General features: G+C 40.5%; 1 long non-coding RNA gene across 1 annotated transcript; it reads right to left on the bottom strand.

Annotated features, from left to right (window-relative positions):
- Window positions 1-1098: 1098 nt before the first annotated feature.
- On the bottom strand, window positions 1099-18972 carry LOC116674978 (uncharacterized). Its single transcript, XR_004328265.1, has 3 exons — window positions 18854-18972; window positions 15137-15146; window positions 1099-1109 (listed from the first exon to the last, which is right to left on the bottom strand). It is a non-coding gene; the product is annotated as an uncharacterized LOC116674978 (long non-coding RNA).
- Between the last annotated feature and the right edge of the window lie 409 nt (window positions 18973-19381).

Raw genomic sequence — 19381 nt, 5'->3', positions numbered from 1 at the left:
GTCAGTCTTTACCACTGCCTCATTTGAGGTGTGTGTTGTGTTGCAACGTTGGTGACACAGAACGTCTCATGTCAGATTTCCGGGCGTCTGGCGGGCCTGGCTTGTCCTCTGGTCTTGAAACCCTCTTGCAGTGTGATGCGTAGACCCACGTTGCCCTCTCAGCAACCTTCACTGCTGTGGGTGACCAGAAGAACCTGGAAGGGACCTTGCCAGTGTTTCGATTGTCAGTTTCTCCTCCTGAAGTTTCTTACGATCACAAAATCCCCTGGCTGCAGCGTGTGGAGCGGTCCTTCTGCTGGGTGGGGCAGGGCAGCAGAAACCTGGATTCTTATGTCAGAAAGACAGTTGTACACCCTACTCTAACATATCATGCTCACACAGAGCCGTGGAGGGAAGGAGGCTCTAGAAGCTTCTAACCCCCACACTGGGTGGTCTGCCAAAAAGGATCTCACACGGAGGTTACTGTGCGTCCTTACCCTCATTCGCACGTACGTAGTTTTGTTCTTAACATGCTGTCATCGCTTGACAACCGACTTGATATTCCCCATCTGGGATTGCTTTCTGTCATTAGAGCTTATGCTAACACTGAAGAAGTTTGTTTTGAAGTGGAAACACCTCACCAAACAACGCTTTTTCCCCTCTGACGGTGTGAGATCAACAAATTTCATCATATGTTCAAATGTTGTGAAGACCATGTTGTCGTTAACAATAATAGCACTCGCCCTTTATTAATATTACCCATTTAGATCACACATTTCCCTGTGGATTATGTCTGCAACAGATAATGCAACCCTAAAAAAATGTGTTGTAAGTAAGAATTGAAACCTTTGAAGGTGTGAAACACCACCTGCGACATCATTCCCCCCTCATGAGACATGGCTCCTCATGGCTCATCACAGCCACATATGATACAAGTATTCTGTTAAGCAGGGCTTGTCAGCTCTCTGATAGGGATTGGACTCTGTGGTTCTTCCTGAGCCGCTAAGTGTTCTGAACTTACAGCTGCTCTCTGCAACTCTGCAAAATGTGGGAAAAATGGCGTGGAAGGCAAGGTTTTGAATCTGGCCCCTGCCAGACACCCTTATTAAAGGTGCACCCTGCACTGTCCACTGAACTCTGCAGCTACTGAAGCTGGAAGTGAAAAATCAGTCAGATGCACTGGGTGTGTGCAGACAGATCTCTACCATGTATTATGTTAGCTAAAGGCCGAACTAATCGAGCATAATGTGGGATTAAAACACGACAATAGGAACACATTCCTAGAAATGACATAATTTGTGCAGGTTTTGGGAGGGAAAGTATCTCCTCAATCTGAGATGAGGACAATGTTTTCCCTGACGCTGAAATGTCACAACCCAAAAAAATGCACTTCTTTTTCACAAATTGCAGTTAGTTAAACTAGCTTTGTGCCCCCTGCTGCCAGGTGACACCAAAAATGCAATAGTGCAATAGTTAGACTCTCAAGGCTCTCTCTCAGAGCTTCGTTGTGGACGGTTGGGCTGTCACAAATCCTTGTCCTAAACGTGTGAATGTGTATGCCTTACCATCCAACAGGTATGCAACCCAGAATGTGCTGTCTTTGTCCACTGGAACGCTAAACAAACAAACGTTAGACAAACAAACAACAGAAAAATATTGTGCCCACCCCTGGAATTCCTTGAAGAACAACGTACGGTTTGGTACGGTGGGTGCACGTGCGTGGACCGCTGCATTTACTGCTTTGAGGTCCTGAACAAAACGCCATTTGACCGGTTCCCCCTACTCACGAATTTTCTTGACAGGGAAAATAGGCGTGCGACATGGAACTAACTCCTGCTTTCAATAGAGAGTTAAAGACCGGTCGGATTCCATCTTGTTTCAGTGGCTACTGATAATTTTTTTGGGCCTGAAGTCTGAGAGCGGCGTGATGACATCAGGCTGACAATTTTTACGAGATTTTCCACATTTATGCGCTCCCCACAGGTGTGTCGGCTCGTGGGACAGCAATGGTGAGATCTCTGTGGGGGAAACATTCACAGCATTATAAAAAAAATTAATGTGTGTGTGCGTGTCGCTTCTTTCCGCTGGAACACACTGCGCGCGGCGGTCACATCGTGTGACAAGAGTTTCCAATAAACTCCCGTGGAAAGGGAGGTGTAAACGTCCCCATCCACGGTTTCAGTCCAGTCAGTCAGCTGGTCACAGTCTAGGACAAAGTGTCCCAAGTTTCTCCACTGATCTGTGGAAGGTTAGACAGAAGAGAGATATGAGCTTATGAGTGCTGGACTCTGAGAAACATTCTCTGCTTATCAGTCAAGGTTTGCCAGTATGTGTAAGCACACTCAAGCTCATCCGTTGTTTCCCTGAAAATTCTTCAACAAACATGTCCTCTCTTTCTGATGAGACAAAATAAGTGGAATGTAGTTTAGTTCTGACCTGAAGTCAGCAAGGGTTAAATCACATCTCTGGCCTCATGCAGCGGCTGGCAGCCTGACCCAGAGACAGATATACCACTGAAAAATCAGCTAAAATGTGTGTGTGTGTACGTGAAAACAGAGTCAGACTGGCTGTGACCTCTTCTAATCTCATAACCTTGAGACCTGTAGGAGCTCGAGATAACTCCTACGCCCCAAACATTAGACCTCTACCTAACTAAATCACAGAACACAGGAGAGAGCAAAAACCATTTTGCCCTTCTCTCCTGCTCCGAATCATCTAACCCTATGTCCACACATCCATGGGAGATAATAAAAAAAAAAAAAAAATTCTGGGACAATTGCTCCACTTGCACTCCTTTCAAGAACTACTCTACTAGAAAGCTTTTGATTTGCAAAAAAGATGTTTTGGACATAATTATTGCACCTAAATAAACCAAAAACTCTACCTCCCTCCCTACACCTTTAAGATCGTAGTAGCCAATTCATACACCTCAGATAAACACATTGCATAAGTAGGAAAACCTTCTACATGTTTTTTTTTTTTTTTCTTTTCCTAGGTGACAATATTGCGTCTAGACTTTTCCCTATCGTGTGAGGAAGAGTGAGATGTTTATGGGCTGTAGCGTGTAAAAGCAGTTACTTCATTGCAAGCAGATTAGTTAGTGTGTGTTAATTGCATTTTCACTTCCCTTCTCCGGTGCAGACTGGCTCAGACTCTCCACCACTCCCGTTCCCCTCCTCCCTTTCATCCGCCCTTTGCTGGCTGTAGGTGCGATCCCCTGCTGGTGGACCCCTCTGTTGTCGTTCCCCTTCATGTTTTTGGGGATGGGCATTTGTCCGCCCAGTGACCTCTTCCTCCACAGTTGAAGCATGTGTCTTGGTCCACTGCTGGCCTCTTCCTCTCGCTTTGCCTTTGCTTGTGCCCCCCCCTCTCTCCAGCCAACGTTGACACTGTCCAAGTGATTTTTCTTCTTTTCAGCTTGTTCAGCTGACTTGTAAAAATTCTTTGCAGTACCTGATGCTGCTGTTATTGTCAGATGTAGGTGGGGGAGAGGCCGTGGCTGCTTGTAGGGAGAGAGCTTGTAGCGAGGTGGGTGCTGTGTGGGATCTGGTCTGCTCCTGTTTCTAGCCTCTGGGGGAGACACGGACAGTGTTTCTCCCCTCAGCCTGGTTGTTGGAGGAGGGTGGGTGGTGGTGGGTCGAGCAGCTGATCGCCATCTTTAAGACTCGGATAGAGGGAAAATGCATTAGTGACGGGGTTCATATCTCCTTTCTGTGTTTCAACAGCATAATCTGTTCCCTCCTTAGTTACTAGTTTTTTTTAATCTGTTTTCTTTCCCTATGAGTGGCTTCTTCCATCCACTGACTAAAACATTATTTTGCTTTTCTTCTATTTGAATCAGATTTTGGGTGCTAATCGTTTGTCCCCCTCTCTATAATTTTTCTTTTTCTTCTACATCCTGTTTTAGCACTCTAAGTTTATCTGTAACTTAAAAAACCATTATCAGGAAACCTGTGTTTTGTTTCACCTAATAAACCAAGCATTTTAAAGCCTGCGGACCATGGTTTGTCATCATTCCATCCAATACCGGCGCTGAAGAACGTGTGATTTTGTGTGCTCTTGTTATCCATTTCCAAAAATAGTCAACAAGCAGCCGAAGTACTTATTTTACGTATAATCGTCACTATACGGCCCAGTTTAGTTCTCGGTAAACTTTGCGTGAAAACCTGCAAATAGCTGTAACTTCATTTAAGCTACAATGACTGTTTATCTGTGATAGATTTATTTTTGATGAAAATCCTGATAAGCAGCCCTGATGACTGTTTATCTGTATGATTTTGAAATCTATTCGTCACCCCGTTCTAGTCCGTACTGGATGAAATGATGTTAATTAGCTCTTTTTATCTGTCATACCAAAATTTCCCAAAACAAAGGATAGACTTTCACCGAATACCCTCAGTGGAACCACGGTCAGCATCTGTCTCACAGTGTCTCAATATCCAATTCAAATTATGTGAAACTTCAACTGAAATGAAACTTCAACTTTGTTTGAAATTGCTCCCTTTTTGTTTGGATTTCAGAGTGGGATCAGCAAGCCCTCCGTGGTTCCTGAGCCTTTTTTAATTTAAGACCTTCTGTTCTCTTACCCCCTTCTCTCCCACGGTCTCTGCCAAATGGTTTAGATCAAAAGACAATTAACATATAGACACCGTTTGCTCCAAAAGAAAGAAGAAACTTCCTGTCTCCCACTACCTGGTGTCTCAGACCGAGATAAGACACTGGAATGCTGATTCACTGTACTCTGCCAGACTTTCTCACTAACATGATAATTACCTTTTGATCTGTGTGTGAAAACAACCCCAAATGGGAGAGAGCATATTCCCAATTTGGACCCAAACTTAACACAAACAAATAGCAAATGGTCACAAACAACACAACAACCCGCTATGAATCAACACACATAGCGTAACAGCAAAAACACAAAACAGTAACCCGCTATGAATCAAAGCACATAGCGTAACAGCAAAAACACAAAACAGTAACCCGCTATGAATCAACGCACATAGCATAATAACAAAAAACACAAAACAGTAACCCGCTATGAATCAACGCACATAGCGTAATAACAAAAAACACAAAACAATAACCCGCTATGAATCAACACACATAGCGTACACAAGACAGTAACTTCAACAAGACAAAAGATAGCGCTATCAATAAAGCATGTGATCACCCCTGCCGAACTTCTGAAATTAATCAGAATGGCTTCAAGACATTTAACCGGTTTCCCCGCTCGGGGAAAAATGTCGCTTTGGAAATATCAACTGATATTTCCCTGTTATCACCTCAGCTGTGTCCCAGACCGAAAATAAACACCAACTTTACACTTACTTCAAGCTTTATATCTGGCCCCAGGCAACAGAATATATTACTCAATATAGTCCCAGACAGTAAGAATAAACATCAATGATACTTTCACCTAGCGAGCAATAACGGGACCCCAGGCCCCCCTGTGCACCTTTCCTGCAGTAGAACGTGTGTCCACTCAGAAGCATAAAAACTGCATCACTTACCCCTGTCTGTTCGCTGCTTGACCGTGGGACTCGTCACCGAGAGGTGCCAGGGCAGCACCGGATCAACCTATGGCCCCGTCCCGCAAGGGTGGACGGCTGTATACAGATTTTTCGGCCTTGATCTGGAGCGGTCCTGGACTTTCTCAGCTGTTGAGTCCCGGGTTTCGGCACCAGAAAATGTCAGGTTCATAACACTTTACCTTACTAAATAATGACGGTCAAGCAAGAAAACGAGACTCAGGCGGCAAATGAGCAGTTAATTGACAGTTGCAAAAGGGAAGCCACCACCAGAGCAGCCTTTCCGCAGCGCAGCTCTAGTGGGAACTTCAACAATTTCTCTGCAGCTCTGTCCCTTTATTCAAACACACACACACAGAAGATTCACAGGTGTTGATGTAAGGAGGGGTCTAATGCCTACGCCAGAAACCCTGGGCTGGCATGTACTCTAACTGACCTCGGATCTAAGGCTCTTGTTATCTTCTGTGATATGCAACAGTGGGACATTTATTGCCTTTTGTTTAGGCAGCAGCGACTGAAGAAACACAGACACGGCTTGAAAGAAACATAGTATTGTTAAATGTGCATATAATAATAAGCATGAAAGTTATACTAATTAGGAAAGTTATACTAATTAAGAAACAGCTACAAAGAAATAAGCAATAAAAGACTTTATAAAAATGAATTCTCTATCACTAAGTAGAAGTGTTTCAGATTTCTAATTTTAACCACAATTTAAAAACATGTAATTGTACTTCGGCCCCTTTATTCACCTCTTTTGCCAAGTGATGTCCTTCCTTTTGCCACCTTCATCCTTTGTCTTCTTTTCTTTTTGTTCTTTTGGATGAATCTCTTTTTTTATGTGCTTTTTGTGATGCTTGTTTTTGTGCTGTTTCTTCTTCTTCTTGCCCTCTGAAGATGACAAGGAGATGTTGGATGAGGAGGATGCAGATGCAAATGTAGTTTGGTTGAACTCCTTCCCTACAGCAGTGTTCTTGGCTAAAACAATAGGAAATAGTATAATTAAAATAATAGTGTTAATATTAACATCAAATACGCACAAAGAAAGTTCGGTCACAGCTTAACTAGGGTTAAGTACAAAATGCCAATTCTAGCCTATTCTCTGAAATTTGCATTAAAACTTTAAATTTGAAAGTGAAAGAAAGGAGGAAAGTGAAAATGCTATTGCATGTAATGTAATGTGTTTTAATTCAGTCTGCCAAATGCTTTCAAAGTTTAACACTTCAAAAAATGTAATCTTCTTAGTGTGCAATAACTCACTACAGCAAAATATAATACGCAGCATTTTTCAACTGCATGATTTGTCTTTTCAGCAAGCCGTCTTTTATCTTTGCCTTTTGGAGCAGCACTGAGGCTGTTGGAGACACATCGATGGCTGGAAATAACAGAAATAAACTTAAGTGCATCTAAAAATCATCAAAATTAAATACATGTCCTCTTCATGTGAAGTGCTGGTTAGTAGTGAGCGTGGTGATTTTAACCCAGCTCTGTGTGAATACAAATGTTCCAACACAATTTCCACTGAACAATTCAGAAATTTTAATCCTCTCAGTAGATAATCTTAGACCATTTTTGACATCTGAGTACAATCAGACAAATAGCATTGACCTATTGTGACCATTCAGTCTACACCATTACACAGACATGAATTTATGCTTTCCTAACAGAAAGCACAGTCCATATAATGTTATGATAACTACATCACTGCATAACTCAGACAGTCTTAATCTTTGGTATTTGGTTATTTGTGATGCTTTGTATAAATGAAAACTAACAAGATTTGCCACATTTCTTCACTCTTATTTAGTTTTGGATGTCTGTATCTCTTTATACTGGAATGGTGTACCAACTCCAGTGTCTCCAGGTCTTTCTGGATGGATCGTGCAGTCAAACGTGGGTTTGGACTTGCTTTTCTCACAATCCTGCGAGCTGTTCTGTCTAATATTTTTCTTGGTCTTCCAGATCTTGCTTTAACTTCCATTGTTCCTGATGACTGCCATTTCTTAATTACATTCCGAACATAGGATATTGGCATCTGAAAACGCTTTGCTATCTTCTTATACCTTTCTCCTGCTTTGTGAGCGTCAACTATTTCAGTTTCAGTTTTCTAAACTGCTTAGAAGAAGCCATGGTGCTGATTGTTGGGGGGGGGGTCAGATGAGTCTGGGCATTTAAAACCTTAAGATTGACATCACCTGGTCTTTTCAGACAATAATTGACAACAATCAATGACACTATCAGGTCTCAGCTTTCCAAAATAGCAGTGCATGCTAGAAACTCTGCAGGGTGCCCAAACTTTTGCAGACGCCTTTTTTTATTATTATTATTTTTTTTTTTTTTCGAAAGTGCACCCAGGCCCAGGCCCAGGCATGCCTCGCAACTCGGGTGAAGATCTGACGGCAGGATGTAGCCAGCCTGTCAGCCGGTACACAGGCCGACAGGAAAAAATGGGATGGATCACAGGTCTCTCAGCTATGATATACAGTAACTGAAAATGTAAGAGGCCCGTTGACGACTGTGCATGCATGAGGGATAAACCTCAATAGCAACAGCTCTTAGACGGCAAAGCCTATATTAAAGTTTTTTTCAGTTGTTTCCACACAATTTTGAAAACCGGGTTGTTTTTTTTCAAAATGTAATCACAGTTATCCAAACACCACCCTCAATTTGCATAATTCCCACATTGTTTGCAAAATGACACACTTCTGTCAAAACATATTCACACATTTGTGAAAGTGTTTTCATTTAACCAACCCAGTCCTCAATGATCAGACACTATGGCAGCCAGTTACACACTGTGGTGATGAATAAAAAAACTAATTTTAGGAAATAGCATGTGCTACATTGTTGGCCAGACATTTTTATGTAAGGGATAATTTAGATGAAAAATAGTGACGAATCCACAACATTCTTCATGATTAGTTTAAGATATGTCAACTGTGCCTCTTAACTGTGGAGTCCCCCAGGGATCTATTCTTGGTCCTATTCTTTTTGCACTGTACCTCCTTCCACTTGGAATAGTTTTTAAAAAGCATGGCATCTCCTATCATCTTTATGCTGATGATTGTCAAATTTATATACCAATCAAAAAGCAGGAAGGCAGCTCCCTGACACCCCTACTAAACTGTTTAAATGACGTCAAAGCGTGGTTAGCCCAAAATCTTTTAAAACTAAATGAGAGTAAAACTGAGATCATGCAGTTTGGTCCCACTAATTCTATGATAAACTTGGGCCCCCTCAGTGATTTTGTGCATCCTGTTGTAACTAACCTTGGGGTAAAAATAGACAGTGATTTTAAACTTGACAAACAAATAAATGCAGTTGTGAAATCTAGTTTTTATCATCTTCGTCTTTTAGCCAAAGTTAAACCGTTTTTGTCTTTTAACAGTTTTGAACAAGCTATACATGCTTTTATTTCTTCTCGTTTAGACTACTGTAATGCACTTTATATCGGTATAAGTCACAAAGCACTTTCACGCTTACAGTTAGTCCAAAATTCTGCAGCGCGTCTTTTAACTGGAACCAAAAAGCGCGCTCATATAAGTCCAATTCTCGCCTCATTGCACTGGCTTCCTGTACGTTTTAGGATTGATTTTAAAATTTTATTGTTTGTTTTTAAAGCTGTGAATGGACTGGCCCCAACATATATCTCAGACCTCATCCAGATTTATAGGCCGGCGCGATCACTGAGGTCAGAGAGCCAGCTCCAGCTTGTGGTCCCAAAGACGAGACTTAAAACTCGGGGGGACAGGGCCTTTTCTGTGGCTGGACCTAGACTCTGGAACGCTCTGCCCCCCCATGTCCGAACAGCCCCAACAGTTGAGTGTTTTAAGTCTCGTCTTAAGACACATTTTTATTCTTTGGCTTTTAACTCCATGTGAGTTGTGTGGTCCTCTGATGGCTCTTACTGTTTTATTGTATTTTAGTATTTAGTATTTTTATCTATTTTTTTTTTAACTTTTTAAACCAGATGCTCTTATTTAGTTTTTACCATATTTTACATTAATTGTTTTGTATGTTTGAGTTTTCTGTGCAGCACTTTGGTAACTTTGTGTTTGTAAAATGTGCTATACAAATAAAGTGGATTGGATTGGATATGGGGAGAATGTACACAAACAGGTCTACCATAAACTTACCAAGCACTGCACATCACTAATGCTGAACATGAAGTATTTATTTCAATACAGTATTTCTTACCATAATCAGTTACAGTAATCAACCAACAATGAAATCAATGAAACAAATAACATCTGTAGACAAATAAAAATGACTGCATGAGGTACTGTAGATACACTTTGACTCTGAAGAAAAAGTGCTGTAAAAGCAACAAGAATACTGTAACTATTCGTCATCTTTCTGTCTGGCTGGATCAGGCTATAAGATTTTAGCACCGTTGGAAGAATTGTCTCGTTTGACAAATCCACCCCTGCACAGAAGCTGCGCCGATATGATCACAGGCCCGCTCCATGGCCTGAATGAGGGCCAATGGTCATAGGGCTGCAGGTTGTATACCTTCCACCGCCATGCTGAAAAAAACTCTTCTATTGGATTCAGGAAGGGGGAGTATGGAGGAAGGTATAAGACTTCAAATTCCCTTTCAATTAATTGAATTGATTGAAACAATTAGTGTGGTCCTTTACCAACATGCAAATCTGGGACTCTAATACATTTCTTGACAGATTGCACGAGAGTGTCACAGCAATCAGGGTGCTCGTGGAACCAATTCTGGACCAGAGCAGCCCCAACGACAATGTACCACATCTGGTCCACTTGGTGCTGCTAATTTCCTAAAATTAGTTTTTTTACAAATGTGTTTTTTATTTATCACAGCAGTGTGAAATTGGCTGCAATAGTGTCTGCAATAGCGTGAAATAGTGTGGTCATTGGCAATCCGCGGCTTTGTAATGACAAAGAAGTAACCTCACAATCCTTATCTGTGTCTAAGGTGTGAAACTGTGTGTAGAGTTTTATAAATCACTGTGTTTAATGTTTTGCAAAAAGGGTGAAGCAGACATTGTGTGTAATCTGTGGAGGGGTTTTGCTCATTGGAGCAGGATTTTGCAAATTGTGTGGACATTTTTATTTTAGTGTGTAAACAATCATAAAAAATTGTAAACGTAATCAAATTGTTGTTGTAAAGTACCCTTCTACCCACAATGGATAATGTGTAAATCATAATATAATCTCCATTCTCTCTCCCCCTTTCACGTCTGTCCACTGTCTCTCTATGTACCAAAAACAAATGTATTTATGATGAATCCATACACTATCTGTCTATCTTTATCTGCATTAAAATTTTCCATTACAAGTACTTACTTTTTCAATATTATTTATGGTCACAGGTGAATGTAACTTATATTATGGTTACCTACTTTTGCATTATTACTTTAATTACCTATTCAATTTAATTTAATTTTAAGGTCACTTACTTACACTGCAATATTTTTTTTTGTACTATGGCAACCGCACTTTACTTTACAATACCTTTGTTTGACGCCACTTCAGTTTACCTTCTGCTCATTGTCTACTGTTTGCCTGTTTTTCTTGTGTGTTCACTTGTTTGTTTGTTTGTTTGTTTTGCTCTTTTTGTATGCTACTGTAACAAAGGAATTTCCCCGCTGTGGGATGAATAAAGTATCATCTAATCTAATCTAATCAAATATCTTCAGTTAAAAAGTGAGTAGGGACAGTATAAAAATCATCAGGGTTGAGGGTTGGCTGAAAACTATGTGATCTTCCTGCTGTTAGCTGGAGCAGCTTTCATGAGTTCACCTGGAACTCCCAAACTGCAAGCAAGTCTGTTTCTTACTGCCATGGTTTTTCACATACTCTAGAGTCTAAAACTATTCTGCGCTGCTGTAAAAATCAACAGCATGTAGTGGAGGTTCCGCCTTCATCTCTGTTTCCAGTTCTTTGGAGGCAACCCATCTGTGTAATGTTTCAGTGGTTCATTTTCGCCCAAATAGTTTACAGACCCCCAGACAGTACCTAGATGAGACAACAGGAAGGGATGAGGGGGAAGATGGATGAAAGAGTGGGAAAGGAAGGGTGGGTCAAGCAATCAGAGACACGAGCCTGGCTGCGCAGCAGGGTAGATGTCGGTCTGTCTGGTGATTAGAGGTGTGGTTTAGGCCTGGCCCTGCTCCCGAACCTAAGTTAACAAATTAACTTAATTTCACTAGCATGGACCACGCCACAACCATGTGTTAGTTAAAGATTTAATGAACATTATGAATGTGCAGATGAACATTATGAATGTGCAGATGGATAAATTGATGTGGATGTCGTCCGATGGCTGGTCTGGAAGGATGTGTGATGACCGGGTGGAGGAGACTCAGAGTGGGGTTCCGTCTCAGAAGCAGTTTTCGCCTAAATAATTTACAGATCCCCAAAAGTGTCGGATTGCGTAGAACTGAGTTGTGCGTGGGCTTGACGGAGATCGTTGAGATTGTTTGTGAATGTAAGATTGGTACCTGCGGCCTGGGAACTGAATGGTTTGGTGGGAGATGCCTGATCTGGCGACTGTGGATGCTGCGATGCGAAAAGAGTGGCTGGAATAATGCTTGGGTGATATGGCTGAAATGCAAAGAATTCTGTTCAGATGTTTCTGAAACAAGAGTCAAGTGCTCCCGAACCTAAGTTAACAAATTAACTAAATTTTTGTCCATTGGCCTACCATATTGACATGTTGCCAAGCAATGTAGATTGACTGAATGTTTCCGTTTTTTAGAGCACTCACATAATAGTGAGTAGAGCCTAAATATTTTTGGAACTTATCAACCTAGAAAAGCAAAGGCAGGCAAGAAAATGTGACATGCTCAGTGCCATTGCAGGAACAATCTTTTTCTATCCTTGAAGAAAGTTAAAAATAATACAACTACAAGCACCTGCAAAGCTTCTCTTGTTAGTTTCAGTTTTACTTTGAAGGGATTGTTTTGAACATAAAAATGTATCGCACTTCCTGTGATTATTGCTTTAATATTTATGGCAAAGAACTGGGTTTCAAATTGCAACCGGACACGTCGAGGGGTGTCGGTCAAATTGGATTACATGTGAAATATTGACAACGCCACATTGGGACTTTCATTCAAAGATTACTCAGAGCTTGGGATTCAAAGCCAACCCCTTACTTTGAATTACTCTTTTGTTTTTCACCTACGGGTGCCCTGGAACACAGGCATGTCCACAATTAAAACTCAAGAGACGTGGATTCAAATGTATAAATAGTGTATTAAAACAATCAGTAAAAAATATAACTTAAAATTAAATCAAAATAAAACAAAAAATTTGAAATACTAATGCCAGGAATTTAAATTAATCATAAATGAAATGGAGGAGATACTAACACAAACGGAGTTACAGCCACAATAAAAAGAGGGGCAACTGGAAGGAAATGGCCTAAAACCTCATAAAAACACAGCAAACAAAATAAGATAAATTAATAAAACAAGTTACGACAAAAGGCACACAATAAACCAAGGGAGGAATTGGCCTCTTATTCTATCAGCTACTTGTATAACTCTTATAAAAACATCTACTTGCTTCCTTATCTTCCTCCACATGAAATGATAAAAAAGAAACTATAAATGCTACGGCCAAAATTAAAAAACAATAAAAATAAGACAAAGACTTATAACTAAAAAACAGGCAAAATTGTAGAATGTGATTTGAGAACTTTGAGAACAACTAAAATTGAACTTGTAGATGTAATGTGAGCACTTGTAGAATGTGATTTGAGAGCTTGTAGAAAAAAGTCTGTACTCGTATTTTTTTTCCCACTCGCATGCACTATTATCGAATTTAGCAATATACGACGTTAGCTAACGTTTATTTTTCCAGCAAGCTAGCTAACATAGAGCTAATGTTAGCCAAAGTAGATTTATTGACTTTTATTTTGTTACTAACGTAACACGTTATTGTGAATGTGAGGTGTCGGTGGCATCATTTGTTTACTCGTTAATCCCAGTAATGTTACGTATTCAGGCCTACCAAAACAAAGCTTTTGAAATAAATTGACCCTGGCTTGTTGGGCCACATGAAGAACAACTTGCAAATTGCCTAGATGCCATCCAATCATATTCATATAGCTGGCATTTATAACCTGACTCTTCTCACTACTACTGCTGAACAGAGATGGCAAAAGTACTCACTGCCCGTACTTAAGTAGAAGTACAGATAATTGTGTTAAAAAATACTCTGGTAAAAGTAGAAGTACTGATTTAACTTCTTTACTCAAGTAAAAGTAACAAAGTACAGACTTGGAAATTTATTTAAAGTATAAAAGTAAAAGTAGCCTTGCAAATGACAAAGCTACCTGGACCAGACAGATGTTACTAGAGAGGACACTGAGAAACTACAGTGGACATGGAGAAAAGACTCTTTATATGACATTGCCTACTTTAAATGGCTGTCTGCCAATAGGCCTAAAACATATAGCTTATTGGGACTCCAGGTTAATAAGATTCTGACCGAGAAGCAAGATATGAATTCAAGTGGGACTTTGGGAGAAGTCTGTGTATGTTCCCATCCAATTAGATTAAATTTGGTATTGGTAACTTATTTTGGAAATTATTTTAAACTTAGTGAGGACTAGATTAGGACTGGATTTAAAGCTGATTCTGGTTTCCAACTTTGGCCCAGGTCTGTCGGTTAAAACACGGACGCATCTGTTGATGCTTTATTACAAAAAAGTATCAGTATAAACATGGGCGTGGGTAGCTCTGCTATGGCCGTGTGTGTGTATGTGGTAATAAAGGAAATAAATAACATTGTAAAGGCTCCCATACACAATGCACAGGAATCATATATGCTAGTAAATAATAACAATAAACCCACTATTAGTTACATAATCTTAATGAGCAAGGACGTTTAACAATCGCCATTATATCGCATCAACAGCCGGGTGCAGCCTAGCTAAGAAGAACACAAACAACAACTTTAAATTTGCCAGAACAACAGACCAATACAACAGGCTGACAACATCAGTTATATGACTTACAGTTGTCAAAGACGCACACAATCTCAACAAATTATCCTCCGGACTGCTGGTCTCTTTTTATTTTCTCTCACTTTTGTCTCTGATTGCCGTGCGCGCCCGCTCGCGGTGTGCAGTGCGTGTCCTTGCTATTCTCTAACATGCACTCCCAATCACACCTGATAGACAACATTTAGTACAAACTAAAGTAACAAGCCAGTTTTATAAAATGTAAGGAGAAGAAAGTACCGATATTCGTGTTAAAATGTAAGGAGTAAAAGTAAAAAGTCGCCAAAAAATAAATAGTAAAGTAAAAATATCTGAAAAATCTACTTGAGTACAGTAACAAAGTATTTGTACTTTGTTACTTCCCATCTCTACGGCTGAAATTATGAAATGTGTCTGAAATAAACCACTGCTGATACTATATGCTCAAGCAGGCAATGTGTGCTGCTCCTGCTGCTCACTCTGTCTCCCTATTGTCCTCGTACTGAATCAGTTTGACATGTGGTACAGCTTCAAAATGTCCTGAGACCTGACATTGTAATAACTGGAATTAATGTTTTAATGGGGCGTAACTAATGAGCTGATGTACTGTGACACTTCTTCGTCTTTTATAAGGAGGACCAGCCCACTTTTCCAAATAAGATACAATGGTAGGGCTGCATGATGCGATAAAGTAGCTGGGGGTGTCGCTCCTGGCTCTCTCTCCGTCCTCGTTAGGACACCTGTGGCTGTCTACACACCTGAAGCAGATCCAGGAATCCCCGCTCCTGTCTTAAACCCCGGCTTTCCGACCAGTGTCTGCCGGATCGTCACCCATAGTGATCCCTGCTTCAGTCCTGGAAGCCCAGTCTGCCTGCACAAGCTTAATTGTTGTTTTTTTGGACCTGCCTCCCACCTGTCTGCCCACTCTCAGTCCCACAGGATTTCTTTGCACCCTTTTTCCTTTGTATGAAATAAACCTCTATTATAAGGTGACCAGATTTCTCAGACAAAATCCGGGGACATTTTCAGCTCAGAAGCGTATTTACCTCCAAAACAAGTAATGTTTTTATTTTTGTAAAACTTAAAACGGGGACACTAGCCCTAGAGCTGTTCTTATTAGGGGCTGAGCCCCCCCCCCAAGGTATGATCCTAGACCCCCCCTGCTGCTACTTCATACTCCACTCCACTACACCTCAAGATAGAAAGTCCTAATATTTCAAGATAAAAAATCCTAATACTTTAAGATAAAAAGTCCTAATATTTCAAGATAAAAAATCCATCCTTATACTTCAAGATAAAAGGTCCTAATATTTCAAGATAGAAAGTCTTAATATTTCAAGATAGAAAGTCTCAATATTTCATAATGTTGTAATGTTTACTAAACTACTGACAGCTTTTGCACAAGGCTTGTTTCTGCAACAGGTCATTGAGAATCAGATACAATAAAAACTACTGAGGACATATTTTCCTTTGACAGTGATGCAGTATTAAACGAGATCGCTGCAATGTAAGTTAATAGGATAATTGTCCAGCTTGTATTTACGTTCATAAAAGTGCTTGTTTAGCTGCTAACAGACTCAGATTAATATTCTAAGTGTCTGACAACATTATGGAAAGGATTTCTAAGGAGGTCGACCTTTCTGTTAAAGATTAAGTTCCTTTTTAAAACATAAAAGTCCGAGAAATTGCGTTTGCTAAACGCACCAGACTCCATGTAAATAACCAGTGATTTTAGCATCGTAACACATGGCTTCTAAAACGTCTCTGAGCACCGCTGGCTCTGGCTGTCTTGAGTCTGCGTGTGTTGGGTGTGCGTCTATCGGCTACGTTTTGTCCGTTTTTTCTTTCTTTCATTCCAATTTCGGGTCTTTCATTCACAGTGAAAACCGGGGACATTTCCGGGGACAGATCCAGCCGGGGACAGGTAGCCAAAATCGGGGACTGTCCCCGGAAACCGGGGACGTCTGGTCACCCTACTCTATTACTGTTTCTCAACCTTTCCTCCGTGTCTGCTCCTGAATCTACCACCAGCCTAATACTCACTGTTAATCAATGCTCCACCTAACTTGAATCAGCTGTTCGAATCCATCAGAATCATACGCAAATGGCAAGGGCCAATCACAGAGTCACAACCCGGCTTTAAATCATTGTTTCTCCCTTTGCCATTCAGCTGTTGTTGCAGGCTAAGAGTACAATGGCACACTTAAACTTCGCCCTTTCCCGGCTCGTGGTTGTAGCAGCTAGCAGATAGTGAGATGTTTTTTACAGTGTGTTCTGGGGACAGGCAGCTAGCAGATAGTGAGATGTTTTTTACAGTGTGTTCTGGGGACAGGCAGCTAGCAGATAGTGAGATGTTTTTTACAGTGTGTTCTGGGGACAGGCAGCTAGCAGATAGTGAGAAGATGTTTTTTACAGTGTGTTCTGGGGACAGGCAGCTAGTAGATAGTGAGGAGAAGATGTTTGGTGTATGTGACAAAAAATGTTGTAGCCTAAAAAACGTGTGACATTGCTAAGAGCACCATTAATTAAGAACCGGACCGCAAGGCTCTTGAGAGAGTGGTTTGTTCAGCAGGACATACAAAAGGCAGTGCTGTATCCTGTCTAAAGGATATATAAACCAGGTGCTGAAAGAAAAAGGCTTGGAGAATCATTAGAAATCCAAACCTTTGTTTGCTGCTTTGTGCCAATACTTCAAGGTTGCTGCCCTGTCCTTTATTTAATGTAATGATTTTGATATGAAATAGCCTTTTTGGCTTTTTGATTTTTTTTTTTTACAAGAGGTGTGCCTTGGACCTTTTTTGCTCTTTGAAGTGATTATGTTGGATTCAAGATATGGAAATTGCACTGCTGATTTTACAGAAGTTAAGCTAATCTCAGATGTTTTTCTGCAGAAGTAATTAAAAATGAATCACGAGCCGTAAAGGATGAGCTGCTAACAGATGGCTTTATGTAATTTGAATTCCAGGTAGAGAGGTGCAACTGTATCAACAGGATTAGAGGGGGCTGAGTTCCAGTCAGTGATACTGTTATTAACAGGCTCTGTGGCATAGATTAGGGCAGCTGTGGCTTTGGGCAAGACACTGAACCCTGAGTTTCCCCCCATGCTGCGCTATTGTGTAGTAGATATGTGTGTATCTTTATCTAATGAGCAGGTGTACGGCAGCCTTGGCCACAGTGTGTGAATGTGTGTGAATGGTTCCTGTCCTATGTAAAAGCGCTTAGTAGTGGCAGTATTCATCCCATTGCATGAAAATTCACTTTATGAAAACTGTTTTTTAACATTAACCCTTGTGTTGTCTTTCCATCAATAATGAAGACAACATTATTGCTTTTTGACATTTGTCACTTTCTCAATGTTGTGCTTGCTTTTTTAAATGTTTCATCCAAAGTTTTGCGATATTTTGAATGTTGACATTTTCCCGCTTATTGCGACGGCCCATTTTTTTGTGACAAAAAAAATAAATTATTAACTGAAAACGGGTCAAATTTGACCGAAGAACATGAGGGTTAATATGCGCTCCCCCAGCCTGCCTATGGTCCCCCCAGTGGAGAATTGAGACTGAGATTACCATCACGATGGAATGCTAATCTATTACTCATGGAATATTAGATTCTTTTACACACACTGTCATTAATGCCTGTGCTGATTTAACTCTAATAATTGTAAAAATGGCTACTGGATCCACGTCAGTCTCCCCAGCAGCACATTATTGTTAAGTTCGCATTTCTCAGACGTGAGATGAAAACCTAACACTTCAGAAAGGTTATCTCACTCCAAGGTGTAAGACACAAATTTGCTCTCAGCTAAAGAGCCCACAGATACTCACATCTCAAAATGGCAGGTATGCATATCCTCACCTTGTGGTGTGACTGTGAGATGTAATGAGAATAGAGGATTACGGGACATTCATTTTTAGACTCTTTAATTAATGCTTCACACATACAAATTACATTTGTCAATATTATTGTAACGACATAAATGCACAAAGGAAAAAAAGGCTGCAAAAAATAATGTTTGGGCTACAATTGTTTTTGACTGATAAAACTGTCACATTTGGAGTTCAAGTTGCAATAGAAGGACCCAACACAAAAAACAGGTAAGGAGGCAGCAGGAACACTTCAATTCTTTATTCGAAATAGCTGACAGGATTTGTTTCAGTTTTCATAAGTTGTACATGCCCTTGTTGACTTCCCTTGGTACAAATCCGTAAGGAAATCCCTGGCGTTATTGCATGTCGTCCATTTGTTTGAATAACTGATTTAAAATTGGTGAGATTGAACTTTGGCGGTCTGAGGGAGAAATCATCAACATCAGTGACTCCAGAGATGTATATTAGGGTTGCACAATTAATCCCAACTTTATCGAAATCACATTATGGACTAGTACAATATTTGTTAAAGGCACAATATGTGTCAAACCATTCTAAAATAAGTATTGTGGCGCTGCAGAGACATCCCGGCCTACAACTCGTACCCTATGGACCAAAGAAAAGATCTTTGTTTGGTCCCAAAAATCAAGAAATGAGAATAATGATAGAAAATGATCATTTCCTCCAATATTGTGCATCATATAGCAATCTCAAATCAGTCAAAACAATTGCAAGTACACATTCTCCTGATATTGGTCAGCCCCAATGTATATCACCTACAATTCATTGCAGTTATCCATTTGGTACAACTAAATGAGCGCAGAGATGGTCTTGCTTGTCCAATCGTAGCAATAGGGAGTAGCACATAGCCATATTTTCATCTGTGTTTATGTAACAGATTGGAAGTCTGTTTATGTTAAAGGTCCCATGGCATGAAAATGTCACTTTATGAGGTTTTTTAACATTAATATGCGTTCCCCGGGCCCGCCTTTAGAAATGGTGATAGGTGTAAATGGAGCCCTGGGTATCGTGCTCTGCCT

The sequence above is a fragment of the Etheostoma spectabile genome, unplaced genomic scaffold (assembly GCF_008692095.1).
Source record: "Etheostoma spectabile isolate EspeVRDwgs_2016 unplaced genomic scaffold, UIUC_Espe_1.0 scaffold00001374, whole genome shotgun sequence".
NCBI classification, from domain to species: Eukaryota; Metazoa; Chordata; class Actinopteri; order Perciformes; family Percidae; genus Etheostoma; species Etheostoma spectabile.
Note: the sequence above shows the minus strand (reverse complement) of the source record. Positions and strands in the feature narration are given on the sequence as shown.